Source organism: Rhinolophus sinicus, chromosome 17, assembly GCF_057876585.1.
Source record: "Rhinolophus sinicus isolate RSI-liver-muscle chromosome 17, RSI-T2T, whole genome shotgun sequence".
Classification (NCBI taxonomy): domain Eukaryota; kingdom Metazoa; phylum Chordata; class Mammalia; order Chiroptera; family Rhinolophidae; genus Rhinolophus; species Rhinolophus sinicus.
The window spans coordinates 14,115,174-14,135,232 of NC_142517.1; the positions used below are offsets into that span (position 1 = coordinate 14,115,174).

The following is a 20,059-nucleotide window of genomic DNA, read 5'->3' on the forward strand; positions in this document are numbered from 1 at the left end:
AAATACAACTGATTTTTGTTTATCTTATGTAACCTTGCTGAACTCATTTCTTAGTTCTAATAGTTTTTGTTTGTTGTTTGTTTGCTTGTTTTCAGTGGATTCTTAAACATAAATTTTTAGGGAAGGAAGGATCATGCAGGCAGAAACTGCTAGCATATACCAATATCTATTTTCTTTTCTGTGTCTGGCTACATGCTTAAACTGGATTTTCCACTTCTTTAAACTAAGTGTGGCCAATAGGATGTGAGTAGAATTGATATATGCTATTTTCAGTTAAGATATAAATGTTTCCGACTCATCCCATAATACCCCTCCTTCCCTTGTCTACAACAAATGATTAAGATGCATTAAAACACTGAGGTCTGAAAAAAATGGCAGATGGTAGGAAGACACCAAACTCTAGACTAACTATATCACGTAATCCCTTGCATTTTGTTATGGACTGAATTGTAACCCCTCCAAATTGGATGTTGAAGCCCTAACCCTCAGGGTGACAGTATCTGGAGATAGGAAGTAATTAAGGTTAAATGAGGTCATCAGGATTGGATTCTAATCAGATAGGATTAGTGGCCTTACGGGAAGTAGAAGGGAGGGAGACCCCTTTCTCCCCTCTGCTAGGAGAGGACACAGAGAAAAGGGGGCAATCCATAAGCCAGAAAGCCAGCTCTCACCAGAACCCAAATCAGCCAGAAACTTGGTATTAGACTTGTAACCTCCAGAACTATGAGAAAATAAATTTCTGTGGCTTAAGTCATTCAGTCTGTCTTGGTCAGTTTGGACTGCAATAACTGAGGACCACACACTGGGTGAATTATAAACAACAAGTTTTTTTTTTTTTGCTTTTTTCTCACAGTTCTGGAGAATCTGAGATAAGGGTGTTAGCATCACCAGGTTCTGGTGAGAGCCCTCTTCTGGGTTGCAAGTTTCTTGTATCCTTCATGGTAGAAAGAGGGAGAGAGAGCACTGTGGGGTTCCTTGTCTGAGAATACTAATTTCATTCATGAGGACTCTACTTTCATGACCTATTTACTTCCCAAACACCCTACCTCCTATACCAATACATCGAGGGTTAGAATTTCAACACATGCATTTTGAGATGACACAAGCATTCTGTCCATTGCACAGTGTATTATACTTGTTATGGCAGCCCAAGATGACTACCGTGTGTCCCTGAAAATACGACCTAACCAGAAAATAAGCCCTAGCATGATTTTTCAGGATGACATCCCCTGAACATAAGCCCTAAGGCATCTTTTGGAGCAAAAATTAATACAAGACCCGGTCTTATTTTGGGGAGATACAGTAATACTGATTTGATACTGAGAAGTGGGTTTGCTGCTATAAGAAATGCCTAGAAACGTGAAAGTGTTTGGAACCTGGCAATGGGTAGCTGGAGAAGTTTTGAAGCACATACTAGAAAAAGCCTGGATTGCTGTGAACAGAATGTTGGTAGAAGTGTGGATGTTAAAGGCCATTCTTATGAGGTCTCAGACAAGGAGGAACGGTTTGTTAGAAATTACAGGAAGGGTGATTCTTGTTATAAATTGGCAAGTAACATGGCTGAATTGTGTTCTAGTGTTTTGTAGAAGGTAGAATTCGCAAGCAATGAAATTGGATATTTAGCAGAGGAGATTTCCCAGCACAGTGTTTAAGGTGCAGCTTGGATCTTCCTTATTGCCTGTAGTAAAATGTGAGAGGAGAGAGGTAAATTGAGGAGGAACTTGATAAGCAAAAAAGAATCAGAACGTGGAGATAGGAAAAATTCTCAGTCTATCCATATTCAAAAATGGAAAGCTTGCTCTGAAGAGCACAATCAGAGTGTGGCTGAATAACCATTTGATCATGTGTGTGACTGATGGGCTTAATCAACTCAGTAGAAGCCAGGAACAAAGATGTGTTATACCCAAAGAGCCACTGCCACCTGGAACTAAAGTGGATAAATAAACAAACAAACAAACAAACAAACAAATAAATAATGAAGGAATGTTGTCAGATTTCGCAGGTTCATAGCTGGAGATGGATTTTGCCTCAGGATGGTATATGGTATCATACCTTGAGTCTAACCTACACTTGATTTAGACGGGATTTTGGACTTTAGACTTTAGAATTGATACTGGAATGAGTTAAGACTTTTAGCACTGTTAAAGTGGAATGAATGTATTTTGCTTGTTAGAAGGCAATGAAGTTTGAGGGTCAGAGGTAGAATGCTATGGCATGATTTGTTTCCCCTCAAATTCATTTGTTAAAACCTGAGTTCACAATGTAATTGTAATTCACATTAAATGAGCTCATGAGTGGGAGCTCTAATCTAATAGGATTGATGGTCTTATAAGAAGAGGAAGAGACAAAGATCTTTCTCTTTTCACCATGTGAGGACACAGCAAGAAGGCAAGAAGTCACCAATCTGAAACCTAGGAAAAGAATGCTCACAAGAAACTGAATTAGTCAGACTCTTAACTTTGGATTTCTGAGTTCTAGAGCTTTGAAAAAAGAAATTTTTGTTTTTTTAAGCCATCCAATCTATGGTTCCTATTAAGGTAACCTAAGCTGACTAAGACATCCTTCCGTGGTTCTAACCTGCCTTGGATCATTACACGAACAGCCAAAAAATTATATTGTTTTAAGTAAGAATTGGAGTTGTTTGCTAAAGCAGTCAGACTGCTCTGACTAATATGGTAACAGATGAAAATATGTGAAAATATAATAATAATAAAAGGACACATGATCACTGCCAAGAACCCTAAGAAGCAACAGATTTACCACAGGACTTAAACACGCAGAATATTATCAGTCAGTTCTCTGACAACAGAGATAGTCATGTTACTTCACGTAACTCTTTGAGGAAAAAAAAATATTTTAACATATAAATTCCTCAAGAAGATTGTCTCCACCATGTGAGAAGCTGAACCAGATTTAGCAATTATGGGTACAGAAAAGTGCCAGCTTTGTGTGTTTTTTAATAGCTGTCAAAACAAAAAAAAAATCAGAGTAAACTATTAACAGAAGGACGTATCCTAGCAAGAATATTTCTGGGGAATAAAACAAAATCAGAAGAGAAACAATGAGCTGAGGCAGAGCACATAAATTCTTAAATTTGAGGTTCATGCCTGATAAGGAAAGTCCATTTAAACCATAGCTGCAGTCTTGAGTTGGAAATTTTGCTTTGTTTCTCAAGTAAAAGAATATGGTTTCAATAGTTTGTTTCAAAGAGAGGGACTATACATGCCATATTTGAGCCATTACATTTCTGTGGAAGTTTTCATGTTAACATTTTGTTAGAGAAAAACTCATTTTGTTTATTAGTCTTGATAGGCTAGGCTATACTGCAGTAACACATATGCCCCCATGTCTTAGTGGTTGTAGAAAGCCAAGTTTGATAGACAGACTAATGATATTCCGAGATGTCTATGTCCTAATTCCCAAAACCTGTGGAATATGTCACTATGGCACAAGGGAATTTGCAGATTTGATTGACTTATGACCTTAAGATGGGAGATTATCCCGGTCTCTCTGAATAGGCCCAATATAACCAGGGGGGTTCTTATAAGAGGGTCACAGGAGGGTCAGAGTCAGGAAGAGATGTGATGATGGAAGCAGAAGCTGGAATGATGTAGCCATGAGATAAAAACTATGATGGGCTCTAGAAGCTGTAAAAGGCAAGGGGCAGATTCTCCCTTAAAGTCTTCAGAAAGAATGCAGGTGGGCCAACATTTTAATTTTAATTCTCTGAGAACCATTGAGACTTTAGCCCTCCAGAACTGTTAGATAACAAATTTGTGTTTTGTTTTGTTTTAAAGAACTAAATTCATGGCAATTTGTTTTGGCAGCAATAGGAAACTAACACAGCAAATTTATTTGTATTAATATACAACACAAATGCAGGTCTGTTTTTTTTTTTCCTAGCAGTGATTCAGGAATTCTGAGTCACTTCCAGTCAGTATCTAAGCCAAATGAACAGATCCCTAGTTTGCAGCAGAAAGCAGGAGAGGACTGATAGACTCCATAGGACGTATTTATGAGTCAAAATTGCCTTATGTAAGTTTCTTCCACCTCTCACTGGCCAGAATTTAGTCAAATGGCACCAAACTAATTGTAAGAGAGTCTAGGAAACAAGTAGGTACACAGAAAGTGGAAACTAATCAATGAATACATAGAATTTTTCTACCAGAGTCATGTACAAGACACTTTCTTCTCAAAATCCTTCAATGATAGTCATGTATGTGTATATATATATATATATATATATATATATATATATATATATATATATATATAAAATTGTCTTTTGATATACTTTTTAAAAAAATTTTTCAGGTATACAAAACAATGTAATAGACATTTACACCTCTCACAAAGTGATAACCCCTAGCCCCCAATCTACTACCCCTCTGACATCGTATAAAGCTGTTACAATTCCATTGACTCTATTCCCTATGCTGTACTCCACATCCTGTGACTATATATATATATATATATATATATATATATATATACTTTAAATTATAGTTGACATTCATTGTTATTCAGCTTCAGCTTCAGGTGAACACTGCAGTGGTCAGGCATCTACACCGTCCATGAAGTGGTTTCCCTAATAAAACGTGACCATTTAACACCCAACAAAATCTTTACAATATTATTGATTACATTCTCCAAACTGTCTTTTGCATCCCTGTGTCAGTCTTGTGGTTTGTTACATATATTTTTAAATTTGATAGCTGATGCCAATAAGAACATTGTTCCTTTGGACAAAATTGGTATTTCCTCCCTAGGTTTTCACAGGACACTTTTTACACTTTCCTTTTACTTTTATCAAAGAATTATTGCAGAAAGGGTATATTTTATAGATATTTGCATAGAACACAGTAAATTCTTTAAATTGAATTGTATTGCTATTGATATGGTATGTATATTTAAATCAATTTATAGTTTTTAATCCAGAAAAAATTATTTAGTTATTCAGATTATTACCTCCTTTTTCTTTGTTTTTCTTTCTAAATCAGGATCACTTACATTTCTTAAAATCAATCTCTGTTCCCTTACCTTTTATATCACCTTTTGTCAATCAATCTTAGCCATGTTTTGGACTACATAGTTGTGTGAGAAGAAATGGCCATTTAAAGAAATAGTTACAGGACATAGAGTTTTTTGTTTTTTTTCCCCTACATATATTCATTACCTCAATAATCAATGTATTAGTGTTGAATTTATAGAAATATGACAAATGTACCCTGTGTTTTTCAAAGCTCTTTGGCCTGGAACCTTTATGAAAATCAGTCTCCAATAGCAGCTGAAGAGTTCCCATTTGAGTATGAACAGAACCCAATTTAAAATTCATTGTTACAATTTGAGAACCTTGTTCAATCTCCAGTTTTATTACGACATTTGTGGGTCTTTGGATTTCTTAAAACATGAAAGCAGATTGCTTGTTATTTTTTCTAATTATGATTTAATACAATTGGCAAATTATAAAAAGTCTTGATCAGCATATCTAAAATTAGGTGACCTTCTCCCACTAATTTTAATGAATGTCTCAAATTTTTCTCTGAAGCATGTGAATAAATATTGAAGCATGGTTTCAAAACAGAGTCATCTAACAATCACTTACTGAGAAGAATTTTATTTTTGACACATCCTGTTTTTTTTTCCATATGGTATATATTACAGAACTTGGAACTGGTATTATTAATACTTATTACCTCTCATAATTAAAGGGGCTATTTATATAATAAAAACATCAGGGTTTTAAAGAAAAAAGTTCTGAAGCAAATAAAGCAAAGTTTTAATAATCGTTGCAACTTTACCATAAAAAGAATTATTTTTCAGGATGACACAGTCAAAGCAAACATTTTCATAATCTTGTGAGTAACATCTATTCTCTTTTTATTCGTACGGATTGAATTATTTAGTCATTATGCTATCTATTACGTAATGATTTGTGATAATAAATGGCAGAACACAGGTTTAATCAGGTTTAATCATCTTAGAACTTTTAATAGCCCCAAATCCAATAAAATTGATTAAATTAATAGTTGAGCACAATAGTTTAAATTTGATCTGTGTTTTACATTTTTTCAAGCACTTACATATATCAATAAAATCATTTTATCTTTACAATTATCTTTATGAAGAAACAAAAAAAGGTGTTCATATTTCTATTTTACACAACAGCAAAATCTTGGCAAGAGTTAAGCAACCTAGCAAATATCATAAACGAGTTAGTTATACATGTGGGAGTAGAAGCACTTTTGTTTATTACAATAAATAAAATAAATCTCATTAGTCTTTGGCAGAAATATACATAGAGAAATATATAAAAACACATAAAGTAATTTTCTAAGCACATGTCAGTTCTACCATGGTTATCACCGAACAATATTCTCAATGTATTTAATCATTCTGATATTATTGTTACTTCCTCGTTTTAAGACGGAATCATCTTTCAACTGATCTCCTCATAACCAATATTTATATACAACAGCAAGAGGTTCAAATTAGCTCAGATTGAATTAAATGTTTTAGGTACCTGTATATTTAACTTTATAAGAAACTACCAAACTGTTTTTTCTACGTGGTTATATTCTTTTACATTCATATCAGCAGTGTATGAGAAATCCAGTTGTTTCACCATCTTACTCAGACTTGGTACTGTCAATCTGAAATTTTAGCCATTTTAGTAGGTTTTTAGTGTTATCTTATTTAAGTTTCAATTTGCATTTCCCAGATGAGTAATAATGTTAAGCATCTTTTCAGGTGCTCAGTTGTTCCTTGTATATTACCTTTTGTGATTTGTCTTAAAACCTTTTGCCCAGTTTTTAGAAACTGGGTTTGCTTTCCTATCATTGAATTTTAAAGACTTTCTACAATACAGATCAAATCTTAAATATATTTGGCTAATATTGAAAATATTTTATCCCAGGCTGTGACTTGACTTTTCATTTGTAATAGCATATAACAGAGAGAAAAGCTTTTTATTTTTGATTAAGTCTAATTTATCATTTTTGTTGTCTTCTTTTACGGTTTGTACTTTTTATGTCTTCCCTAAACAATCCATGCCTTAAATGATTTGACAAAAAAGAAAAACCTGCAAATATTATCAAACACTTAAATTGCCAAATACTTGAACCTGATTTATTTGTATAGATTAAAAGAAAACAAGACATGTAAAGTAGCAACAATTTAATTAGACAATAAATTCATCCTTTCCTTGTTTCTGCTCAAGTAAAAATGTTTTCATATAATTTGTATTACTATAAAGGCCTAATGTTTATTTATATGGGGAGTGTTTATTTTTCCAGTAAAGTGAACTTTTCCCTCTTTTCATATGTGCTATGAAGAACTTGAAGATTTCTTGAATGGTGAAAACATATTGGTGATTTTTAAATCAGTTCAGACTCAGACATTGTACTGTCTGCTGTGTGCATGCAAGCTAGTCCTCCAAAGGGAATGTGACAGTCAGTAGACAGCCACATCCAAGTCAGAATAATGCCAGGAAGACAACATGCTTCACGACTGTGCACATACAGACGCCTCTGATGGCTACTGAGCAGGATACTCAGTTGTAAATGCTTCAAGATTTTCATTCTTCATTAGAAAAGGATGGTAGTCATCCATATCCAGCAATAAAATTGTGCTTCCGTGGTATCTATCTTGTCCAAATCTCCAGACACTTGGCTACATTTCAGATATGTGAGTGTTTTTCTGAAGTGAGACCAACTCCAATTCTTTCCTGCTGAGGAGTGGTACAATGAATACAACTCCCTCTGAAATAATTAAAAATAACATTTCTTCAGTTATGCTGACTCCTCCCAGAGCACTTTTGTTTTTCTGTTTATTTGTTTTTGTAGAGAATAGTTGGACTACCAATATGGGAAATATTTATAAAACTGAAAATAATGTTTAACCACATTTCTATAAGTCAAAGGGAAATGAGTTTGCTAAGGGAATTTATTCTTACTGGTTTTGTCCTCTTCCGTGCATCAGAGAGGCAATGCATAGAAAGTTAAGGTCCCTCTTACCTCCAAGTGATGGGTAGAAATTTTATATGTGGAACCATATTGGATGGTTAGTATGAAATGTATTAGAAACTGGCATTTCCTAGGGGTATATGAATTTCACAATAATAATATTTTTGGGTGGCCATAGATTATCACATCAAACTGATGTTAAAGTTTGGCCTGTTTTTTACAAATAATTTTCTATAAATTTTTGGATCAACCATGGATTATGGGAGGACTTGAAGCAGGAATTTCATTGAAGTATCTAATGATTATTCTGGCTTAGCCAACAACTCACCTGGATTTAGATTGCTGGAAGAGGAAGACACTTTCTATATGAAGTGTTAAGGCCATATACTCGAAGTACAACATTTGTTTGCATAATAAAAGGTGGTCAGTAGTGGATCCATTCTGATTCCTGTGTTGCCTTATTGTTTCCCTTTTTTGTTGTTGTTGTTGTTGTTGCTATTGCCAAATGAAATCAGGATGTACTTTTTGTCATGGAGCCTGATTGTATCCCAGGGCATTCACACTGATGAAGAATGTTCTTCCTTTCCTGTCCAGAATCAAGAACCCACAGACAAAAAGCAGCTTTTAAAATTCTGCTCTAAATTTTCACTTTCAATAATTTCCTTTTTCACTCATAGATCACATGCACCACAGGGATTTTGCTCACTCTCTTTTTTCTGCCTTTAACCCTCCTATGAGCCTGAGCCATATAAGGAACTTACCAGCTTTGACCCTTGGATCTCGTGGCCCCTCTCAAGGAGGCATTTCTTTATCACCTTATCTTAAAAAGTCTCCTCCCCACCCCAATCAATCCATTGCTCTATAATCTGTTAACTTTTATATTTTTGAATTATGCATTTGTTTGTTTTCAGAAAGTGAAATTGTCTCCTAGGGAGCTGACTAGATGGGTCTGAACACCAGGAAAGAAACCTAAAATGTGAGTTGGGCTCAGAAAAGAAATAATGTCCAACATCCAAATGACACTTACATGAATAGTCATCCGTAAAGAAGACAGAGAAATCTGAGAGGATAAAGCAATATAATATAAACTTGTAGAATCCCCCCAAAGAGTCATTCACAGGGTGTTACATCATCTTAGAACATGCTGATCACACGAAGGTACTGTCAACCTTTAGGTAATTACCTTCCCTGGCTCAATGTCACTACCTCATCTCTTAGTATTGCTCTTATGATTGTATTTATCATGTTTGCCATCATTTTCCAAAAAATATTGCAGATTTCTCAATGTGAACACCATTTGTTCAGATACCAAACCCTTTTAGAATTATATGTTGCATTGTTGCCCTAACAGCAAAAATACACACAAGTATACAGGAAATTTTCTATTACTGATATTTTACCCTAGAGGTAAAATTTTGAAGGGCAAAATATTCTTGTATAAAAGTTCTAATTTTCATAAGAACATATATATACATTTGTTCATGAATTTAATAATAATAATAAGAAATTGTTGAAAGTGAATTACCTGAATCTAGTGGTGTCTTTTGAATATGTTCTATATTTATATCCTCCATGAAGTCAGTAAGAATCAATTTATTCTTTTATTTAATGAATTAGAATTTTGAAAATTTGATATTGAATAAAATGTTTATCATGATGAAACCAAAGGTGATAGCATTTTCTGCAACTCAAACTGAGCTGGTTTGGTTCTTGCCATAATCACTGACCTTCTTCCTTTGTTATTACATTCATGTTACAGCAGCAGTGATAGCCCCATATTTTAAGGGAAAGAAATTAATCTTAGAATCCCAAATGCAAATTTTGAAGTCAAATATCTTTGCATGGGCACTAAAACCACTTGGTAAATTAGATCTTAAAGCCTGTCATCAAAACTAACATTTCTATAACTTCTCAGAAATAAAATTGCAAATTATTTTTGGCTTTATGAAAGTTTTTGTGTGTGCTTATTACTAAAAATAAAGTTAGATTTAAGAGCTTGGGTTTCATTTTAAATGAGACTTAAACATAAGAAATACAATATCTTTACTAAACAGCTACAGAAACACAACCAGGCCATCACCATTAAATTAGTTTGAAAACTGGGTTTGAATTTATATATCGGGAAATCACAACTCATGGAAATAGTAACTATGCCAGGGTAAGCTGTGGCAGGTTTATGTTTCTCTCTCTCTCTTTCTTTTTTTTCCTCTTTCCACATAAACTTACACAGTAAGTACAAAGTAAAGGGCAGAAACATGGTAAATTAATAAAATTATATTAGAACATTCTTATGTGTTCATATCATAATAGGAAACTGTTTTGCTCCCTTGGAGCTTTAATCATGAATAATTTACTCCCTATGATGAGACTCCTTCATTTTTTTAATTGCCTATAGCAGAGTTTGATTGTAACTTTTCCATATGTTTTGTCTTTCTCTACATTTCATCTCATAGAAGTAATCAATATATCCTGAATGTTTGCATTCTGAGAATACTAATTTTGAAATGGAAATATGTTTAGTTAATCCTCTCAGCTCTGCTTAACCTGGGAGACAAAGAAACTTGAAACTTTCCAACTGTGATAACTTCTAGATCATTCTCTTCCAGACTTCTGAATGGACTCCAGGAAGAAGGGCCAAAGAGTTTCCTTGTGTTTTACATATCAGTATAATGAGCTTAGGTGATAAACTCTTTGGAAATACTTGAGGAGTCATTGTACCCACTGGATTTCCTAAGCATCCTGGCTTTGTAACATTCTTGGACAGTACATTTTCAATCCTGTGGATTTGTAGCACTGGCCAGTTAAGTCCATGATCATATTTTCTCCCTCGTTGTTGGAAAGACTGGAATGAGGTACACAATTAATGTGTACTTATCTGTTTTCTCCTAATATTGGAAGATGGTTGTAGAGTAATGTTAAGCTATTCACTGTCCATGGAGATTTGTGATTTTTAGAAAGTAGAATCATGGTTAACTAAGGCTTATTGTCCTGTAATTTATTTAAACTTACAAACATATTATTTAAGGATAGTTTGCATGCTTCATAGAATCAGTACCAATCCATTGGATAAAGGATGGCTTTATTCTCCATGCTTTCAAAAACAAAATAATGTTTATATATTCAGTCATAGCTAATTCTGAAAATGAATGGAAATCAAAATTCCAAAATATCAATGGTATTATATAGGTATATGTATATGTAATATCATATATGTATATATATTTATCATATGTATGGCATTAAAATTGTCTGAAATTAAAGAAATGCATTACATGTGTCCTGCTGCTGTTAGTAAATAGAAACGTGTCTTACTAGCATTTCCAGAACATTATAAAATGTGCCTGAATTTGTCCTCAGTTTTACAACATATGTCTTTTTGTTTTAGTTGTTTTTTCTGCATTCTCACCTACATATCTTCCAAAGCCGTTATAACAGTTTTGCATAATTGTATTTAAAGAACTGTAAAGGACTCCAGTGTTGAATAACTGCATAGAAACTTTAACTTGTACCTAAGGAAACACATTGAATAAAAACAATGAAAAAGTTTCTTTTTATATCCTCTCACAGGATAATTGGAAAGAAATTTTGTGTCATTATTACGTAAAGTTTAATGTTTACAATTTTTAACATCCATTGATTTTCCACTGTATTCATTAAATTCCATATGCTTTTAATGACTCAGCAGCTAGCTATGATATAATGCGTGCAAATTAAAAAAATCGTTTACTCCTTAAGTTGTGAAAGTCATTCATAGCTTCCAATTATACCACTCGCATCATTAACAGATAAAAATACACAAACACACTGCGTACTTTCCAAGCACTTGAACCCGTTTATTTTTTCATTAGTAAAATGCCAGTGTACATCATATCTGCCAACTCCCCATCTCTGGAAAATATCTGTGCTAGGCCAACCTCACCTCGCAAAACTTTAACAAGAAATTGCAGAACTTGGCTGCTTTGAAAGACGTCAGTGCTCTCCAGTGTCTTCTGTGGATTTTCTGCTTTTGACATTTTTCTTGAAGACAGAACACAGCTATAAATAATTACATTTCAAAACCATATTAGCAAATATTTAGTATGGTATTCATAACTTTCAGGAGATTGTCATATCTTACTATCAAATTATGGTTACAAGGGCCGCAAAAGAATTTAAAATCACATCTGATTTCTTGTAAGTAAAGGATATTAGAGGAGCAAACTATAAGAATTCCCCCCCGCCGTCGCATTTAAATGCCTGAAATCAGAGTAGCTGCTATCACCACCACAGGTCCAGAAGATCAAGGCACAGGATTTCTAAATAATGCAAGCAACGTAACAGGCTCTAATACCCTGTCCAGCTGAGATACTTTCGAAGGGAGATTTTTCAGTTTAACCATGAACTAAGGTAATCTGATCTTGACACCGTCAATATCATTCCTCCTAATGATATTAAGAGGTCTTTCTATTTCAATGCCTCCCAGATGCATATTTATGCTAAGGAGCACTGCTTTATTTAAACTAAGGATATTTACTTAGGAGAAGAGTTTCACCCACTTGCCTTAGTCCCCCTCCTCCTCAGGTAGTTTAGTGCTCAGGAATAAAATTCCTGTCTTAATTCATGAAATATCTTGATAGAAATAATCGTGCCTGACCCTCAAGCCCTTCAAAGGCTCTTTATTTTTTCATCATTAAAACTAAAACTCTCTCTCTCTCTCTCTCTCTCTCTCTCTCTCTCTATTTTGTAGGTAAAATTTACATAAGTATAAAGTCCTCCTGTTAAACTCCTGTGTTGCTAAAATATACTGACTTAGCAGCATAAAACTATACTCCCTCCAGGAAAAAAAAAAAAAAAAATTCTGAACAATCAATGATCCATTGCCCACACTTTTAGAAACACTGTGTTATTACTGGCTCTATAGAAATGTGTGCTTACGGTCTGGCAAACTTCATGCTTCTCTATTTCCACTTAGTAATAGAACCCCAAAGTATTAACCAGGATACATGTTCGCCCAGCTTAAGGTTATATTTACCCACCTCTCATCATATAGGTATGACCACATGACCAAGTTCTAGCTGGTGGCTTATAAATAGAAATGATGTGTGAAATTGAAGTGTCATGTCTTTAAAGATAGCTTCTTACTCTCTAATGTTTTCTTTACTCCTTCCTCCTGGTGGCAGGCCATCTTTGAAGAGGTCAACAAATACCATGCACTAAGGGAGTGACAGAACAACCAAAATAAAGAAACTATGATCCTTGGATGACCTAGGAACACCGATGGGTGTCTGAGGTACGTTAGGTTAGCATATATTCTAACTTACATAGTCAACCTTTTCAATTATGAAAAATTTCAAACTCGAAACATACAAAATATAATAAATATCCATGTATGTACCACCCAGAATTAACAAAATTAAGTCGCTATTAAATAAAATAGTACACTATAAATAATTTATTTTTTCCCTTCTTGGCCCGCAGCAAATTCCAAAAATATATTTAGTTTACTTAAATAAACCGGTGAGGCAATACGTACTTCATCTCTTAGAAATAACTGTTGTTTTTAATTTAGTGTATATCTTTCCCATTTGTGTTTTTGAAGTGTACTGCAAATGCATGAGTCCAAAAATTAGTATTTTGTTGCATTCAAAGTTTTATATGAAGAATATATTATCCACTGGATTGTACAACTTTCTTTTTTTTTCCCACCTACTATTGTGTTTAATTCATTTACTTTTATCATGCTTATGGATATATTTTGAACCTCTTTGCCATTCTTCTATTTGTGTGTGTTTTAACATGCCTTGATTTTCTTTGTTTTAACTAATCTTTCTGGCAATCTATTGATATGGTTGCGTTTTATTGTAGCATACATTTTTTCTTTACTGATTTGCAAGTTATACCTTCTATATCCATTCTTTCAGAGGTTACTTTAAAAACACATGCATTATTAATAAACTCCAAGACAAACACAAATTCTGTATTCTACTCTTGAATAATACGACAGTTAAAACAATTAATTATTTATTTTAGATATGCCTTATTTACTGTGTTTTTATAATTAATACTTATTTAGATTCATCCAAATGCTTCACTGATTTCTTTCTTTACCGATAATTCTGGTAGTCTACACCTTTCTAATTTAAATTCCCTTTTTGACTACGTATATGCTTTAGTACTTTTTTCAGGGGCCCAGTAGTAGTCCAAGTCCAGCCTCGGGAAGACAAGTAAAATGCTCAGTATGCAGTTTCTCCCCTAAAACACACACACACACACACACACACACACACACACACACACACACACACACGCCCCTATTAAAAGTACGATATTCCCTGTGTAGTATATAGCCTTTACCAATGTTTAAAATGGCCCTTGAAATAAAACATTTGCTAGGAAATCTAAATGACTAGTTTTCTTTATATAAATTTTTATTGAACAATCATAAGTCTTACGAAGAGGGTAAATTATAGAGGCTTGAATTCCTATGTAACAAATTCACTGTAAGTTATAAAAGAAACTGTTGTTAGGGTGTGTTTATAACAATAGAAGCATATCCCTAATAAAAGGTCAATGATGAAAGAATGGAGAAAGAAAGATTAAACAAATTAATTCAAAAGAACAGTTTTCTGTTTCTTATTTTCTTAAAGCAGGGGTGTCCAAACTTTTTTCAATGTTTTTTACCAAGCGCCAGATGCGGTAAAACACACAAACAGCTGGGCCACTCACTCAAGGTGAAGTACGTATTGCCTCACCTGGTTTTTTTAAGTAAACTAAATATATTTTTGGAATTTGCTGCAGGCCAATTAACAATGGATTGTGGGCCGCAGTTGGCCCGCGGGCCACAGTTTGAACACCCCTTGTCTTAAAGCATTGAACTAAAATAATATTAAACAGTAGTATGTAACCTAAATCTTCCACATGACAGTTTAATTTAATTTAATTCCTTTGACTACATCATAATTTCCTTTTTACATAAATTCTTTTTTCGAACTAAATCCCCACTCTACCTATGCCTGAAATGCAGAAATATGTGTCCTTGTGATGTCAAATTGATTATGTAGTTGTTTTTATTTAATTATTTATATCTTAAAGATCTTATTAATCTACTGCTTTGCTTTGAGTTGGATTGAAATTAATAAAGTTTCTAGTATAAATTATTCAAAAAATAACTTCCGCTTAGTGGCAGTCCATGCCATTTTCATCTTTATGATTGCAATCAAGAGAGAATAAGATTATATTCATAATTAGAATTAACAATATATTGTTGTAAATGAAAAAAACAAAAAAGGATAGCTTGTTCTCCAGGTGTCAATATCCACATTTTATAAAGCACATAGGTTGACCCATACTGTTATCTATGTCTGTTTGTATTATCAAGGCTGGTTAGTTCACTCATTTTTAAATTTATAAACATTCAAATCTTATTCCACCAAGGACTTTCAATTTCACCTTTCTTTAAATTAAATAACAGTTATCTAAGGCAGAAACCTGGGAATCATTCGACTCTGGTCAATAGGTGAGGTGCACTCTGGCATGCACATCAAAGCACGTCTGAAAAAAATAAATCTGATAGGGCCTGGACAGTATGCAGTATAATATGATTAACTGTATCATAGAATATTAAAATTTTTCATATGTGCCATGTCATGAAAAAAAAATTTATATTTTAAAATTTTCTATTAGCTGTTATTGTTTAAAAATATAAAAGAAAAGAACTTTATACATTAGTACATTAATAAAATGATGATTCTTTTATATTTATGTGTGTGTGTGTGTTTGTGTATGTGCGTGTGTGAGAGAGAGAGTTTTATTTTTCAATTTGTGGTAATTTATCCATGATATTTTTTATACGAAGTTAGAGCATGGTTAAGATACCATGTTTCCCCTATAATATAAGACCCGGTCTTATATAATATAATATACTATAAGACCGGGGTCTTATATTAATTTTTGCTACAAAAGACGCATTAGAGCTGATGGTTTGGCTAGGTCTTATTTTTGGGGAAACAGGGCAGAAAAGTACATGACTTATCACCATGGGGGAATGAACACTGGCTCTCAAACCTTTCTCATTTCTTGTCTTGATAACTATTTAGTAGAAACTGACAAAAATGATGCTCTGCCATGGAAACATAAACCTTTTTATCAGTTAAGACATATTTAGTTCTTAGAACAGGGAAGATGTAGAGATATCATGAAGAACTGCTTTCACTTGCTAAAAATAAAGATTTTCCTAAGAAATTCATCGTCATATTTATATCACTTTTAATTACTCCATGTCAGGAAAAAGGAAAAGGTCATTGCTGATACAGAAATAATGTATGTAAAAGTATACTGTAAAGAGCAACACAATTTTAAATTTTGAGGTATATTTTAGTTACCTTCCCACAAATACCTCTGACAAAGCAAGTAATCCATTTGAAGGGACTAGAATATTAATATAATCTTTCAGCAATGATTTGAGGCAGTTGACAACTTTGAAAGGAGATGAATTTACTAAAGAAAATTTCAGCAAATACATAATTTATACAGCTTCATTGTATTTCTCTCATTTCTTCTTTGTCTTTTTCCATATGTGTTAACATTTTGTATGACACTGTCCAAGTTGGTTAGTCCCTGAATGTATCAGTTCCTAATGATTAATAAAAGTTAAAAAAATAATCAAATATAGTTTGAGTTAAACTGCATTGTCCATGTAACAATAGAGTTTTTAGTATACTAGAACAGATGACAAAGATGTGTAAACTTTAAGAATATAAATAAAAGTACAGACGTTGAACACAAAGGAGGAGATTACTGACGGGAAGAGCATGAACTCTGGAGCCATAATTCCTCTGTTCAAATCCCAGATCTTCTATTTACTACTGTCTGGTACTTGGTAATTAAGCTCTACATGCCTCAGTTTCTTCCCCTGTAAGGAAAAAATTTTAAAGCACTGGATACTTCCCACATGGCGATCGCTGAAACCAGAAATATTGTATTTTTAGCCCTTAAAAGATGAATGAGAGAGGAGGAGGAGACACAGGTGGAGCAAAAGTGGTGGTAGTTAAATACATTCTGCCAGTGCATTTTTCTCCGACCCCAGATTACCCAGGAAAATCTGGAGTACTTTTTTTTTTTTCTTACAAGGAAAAAAAAATCTCTCTTAGAACGTTTTGGTGGTGGTTGTTTCAAAGTGGAAATAAATCAATGTAATAGGGAAATAGACAGCATAGGGACATTTATGTGGAACAGTATTTCTTGTTTTAACCTTCAAATATCAAATAAAGATGGATGAAGGAACATATTTTTTTAATTAGACATTCTCAGTCATATGGCAAAGATAGTACTATGTATTTATCATCCCATTTCCTTTTCCTGGACATAAAAAGATTACAATTCTCAGGTTCCCTTGAATATATGTTAGCATCATCTGACCACGTTCTGACCAATGGTGTATGAGAGATATAGACGATGTTTTCAGGCATAGATCTTAAAACAATCCCTCACGTGATGCTTTAATTCTCTTTTCCTACCCTATAGGAAGTGGCCTCCATAGGACTCTGGAGGCCACTTGCATCAAGTGCTATAACTATAAAATGGAAGCGGCCTGTTTCCTGAGTCACTGCTTGGAGAACTGCTGAATAAAGCTCAGAGACCCTCACACCCGTATTGGACTGTGACACAAACAAGAAATAAATTTTTATTACAGTAAGCCAGTGAGATGTTGAAAAATATTTTTATTGCAATATAGCTACCCTATTCTGATTGATACAGAAAATATAAAACAAAAACTGAAATATGTGGCAATAGTGAAGAGATCTGGGCAAATAGTGAAGACTCCAGTATTGGAGGCTAGAAAGATGATGATCAGTATTAAACAGTAAGGAAATACTTAGTAATACACGGATGATTAGTTACTTGAGGGGAAGTCTATAAAACTAGGAAACGTGGAAGGATAAAATGAAAGCATGAGTGTGTACAGTTATTATTGGCTGTACTTGACAAATTATTACAAGAGAAAGATAAGCTCAGAGATAAATTGGCAAGTTTCTGAGCATATAGGAAAGAAAACAAGGACAATAAGAGATTTTGCCCCTTGCAACATTAAATTTCAAACGGTGAGGGATGGGGTTAAAAAGACAGAATGACAAAGTCATGTTATGATTATCAGTTCGATAAACTCACAGAGAAACCTGTGGTGTTTAACACAACTCTCAATTGACTAGAGGAACTGAGGAAAAGAGAATTTAGGGGTGTTACCTTTGTACATATTGTAGCACTTAATCTTAAGTAAACACCATTCAGTTAAGAGATAGGCATGGTGTCAGGAACCAGGAAATTAATTAGTCTTGAGATTTAAATCAAGGAAAGAACTATGGATATGGTTCCTGGCATAGGGAACTGATTGGAAGTAAACAAAACAGAAGCCTACTCAGTTTTTGGCAGAAATACATTGCCAAAAAACAAACAAACAAACAAACAAACAAACAAACAAAAACCGACTGTTTAACACCAAAAAATAAGACTTCGGTTTTCATTATTAAGAGGAAAGCATCTCCTAAGGAATTCCCATTTCAGATACGGACAAGTAGATTCATGCGCAAGGAGTAACTTCCCAGAATGTGGAGTCTAGGAAGACAGGTTTAAAAGTTGTTTCCCCAGAGAAAGGAGGGAAAGGCCTAATCAAGAATCTCTCCCAGCTCCAGAGTAGATTACTTTCATTACAGCTGACCAGTGAGATTTCAGGATTTCTATCAACCAATGACTGCTGCCTGTCTACCATTTTTCTCACTTCTGATCGGAAGTGAGAAAGAGTTTACTGTGGACATTCTTTCCATATATCAGGCATGTGGGGAGAGGCAACTTGTCATTTCAGTTGACAAGTCATTGCATCTACAGGGGCCATATCCAGACCTATGAGAGACTATTACACATTCCTGATGATCCTGGTCATTAAATACATGAAATATTGTGATAGGACTGGATAGAACTGACTCCTTTGGGAGGTGGCAAATACGTTCAATACATGGAAATAATAAAATAGTTTGCTATTTTATTACTGCTAATGTCTGACCCCCCACAGGATGTGTCATTTGACTATCGTGTTTCCTACATTTTCACATTTAATAGTAAAAAGGAAAGTGGCATAAAAGAAAGTAACAGAATACACGTTCAATAGTTGGGACAGAAAGTGAGATTTTGTTTTACATTGACACTACTTGGGGGCTCCAACTCACTTGGTTCAAGTTTTGGGGCTCAGATATGTGTCAGGACAGAGTGGGTAAAAAGAGGCAGCAAAGTCGCAGGTCACAGACCTGCTACGGGTTGGCTGAGGACGTGCTCAGAAATCTAGTGCTTGCTCTCTATTGTATAATTAGGGAGTCTCCATGTTCCATATCTTAAAATATGAAACTGATGCAGACCCAAAGGTTTACAGGATGTAGTTATTTAGGAAAATTTCTGAGTCTGAGTCATTTGGTTGCTATCTTTTTATTATCTATTTCCCCCATTATTTTTCCTTCCTGATTTTCATTGTGCAGTCTTCCTTCAATTGCTTGGTTTTTGCTATCATTCTTATCATTTAAAATATTTAGCATTGAAAAATATTTCTTATAGTCAACTTTAATTAATCTGTTTGCAATATGCCACGTGAGTCCACAAATAGAATAAAAAATTCAAGAGGTTGAATTATACTGATTGAGAGAGATTTCCTTCTAACATTCATTCTGTAGATAAAAGGAAATTATTTAAGCCCACTTTTGAAAATAGGAGATATCAAACTCTTGCAAAACAATGTTTTTGTCAGCTAAGTGTAAGTGAATGAGGAACATATGGATTAAGTTTCCATCAAAAACACACACATTTATAAATTCAACAAAATTTGTCTGGCAAAAGTACTGTTTTTTTATTTTGCCAATATTAAAGTATTTGAAAACAATTTGAGTGTTTTTCTCAAGCATAAAAAGTCACAGGCTATTTATTATTTTACAAACTCAAACAAAAAAGGAAATTATAAAGTGACTTCTACAGAAATAATTACGTAAATAGGGTTGTAATCTTCATAGCCCCGTGGATTATTTCAAATCTAATTCCTTGAAGGGAAAGCACATCATGTTCTGAAAACTAGAAGCGTG

At 33.9% G+C, this 20,059-nt stretch overlaps 1 long non-coding RNA gene across 2 annotated transcripts in view; it reads left to right on the forward strand.

Annotated features, from left to right (window-relative positions):
• Window positions 1–20,059, forward strand: part of LOC141572066 (uncharacterized) — a 55,367-nt gene that overhangs the window by 30,915 nt on the left and 4,393 nt on the right. For both annotated transcript variants that reach the window (XR_016019739.1, XR_016019740.1), the window contains exon 2: window positions 13,124–13,233. This is a non-coding gene — a long non-coding RNA (uncharacterized LOC141572066). The remainder of the gene's footprint in view (window positions 1–13,123; window positions 13,234–20,059) is intronic.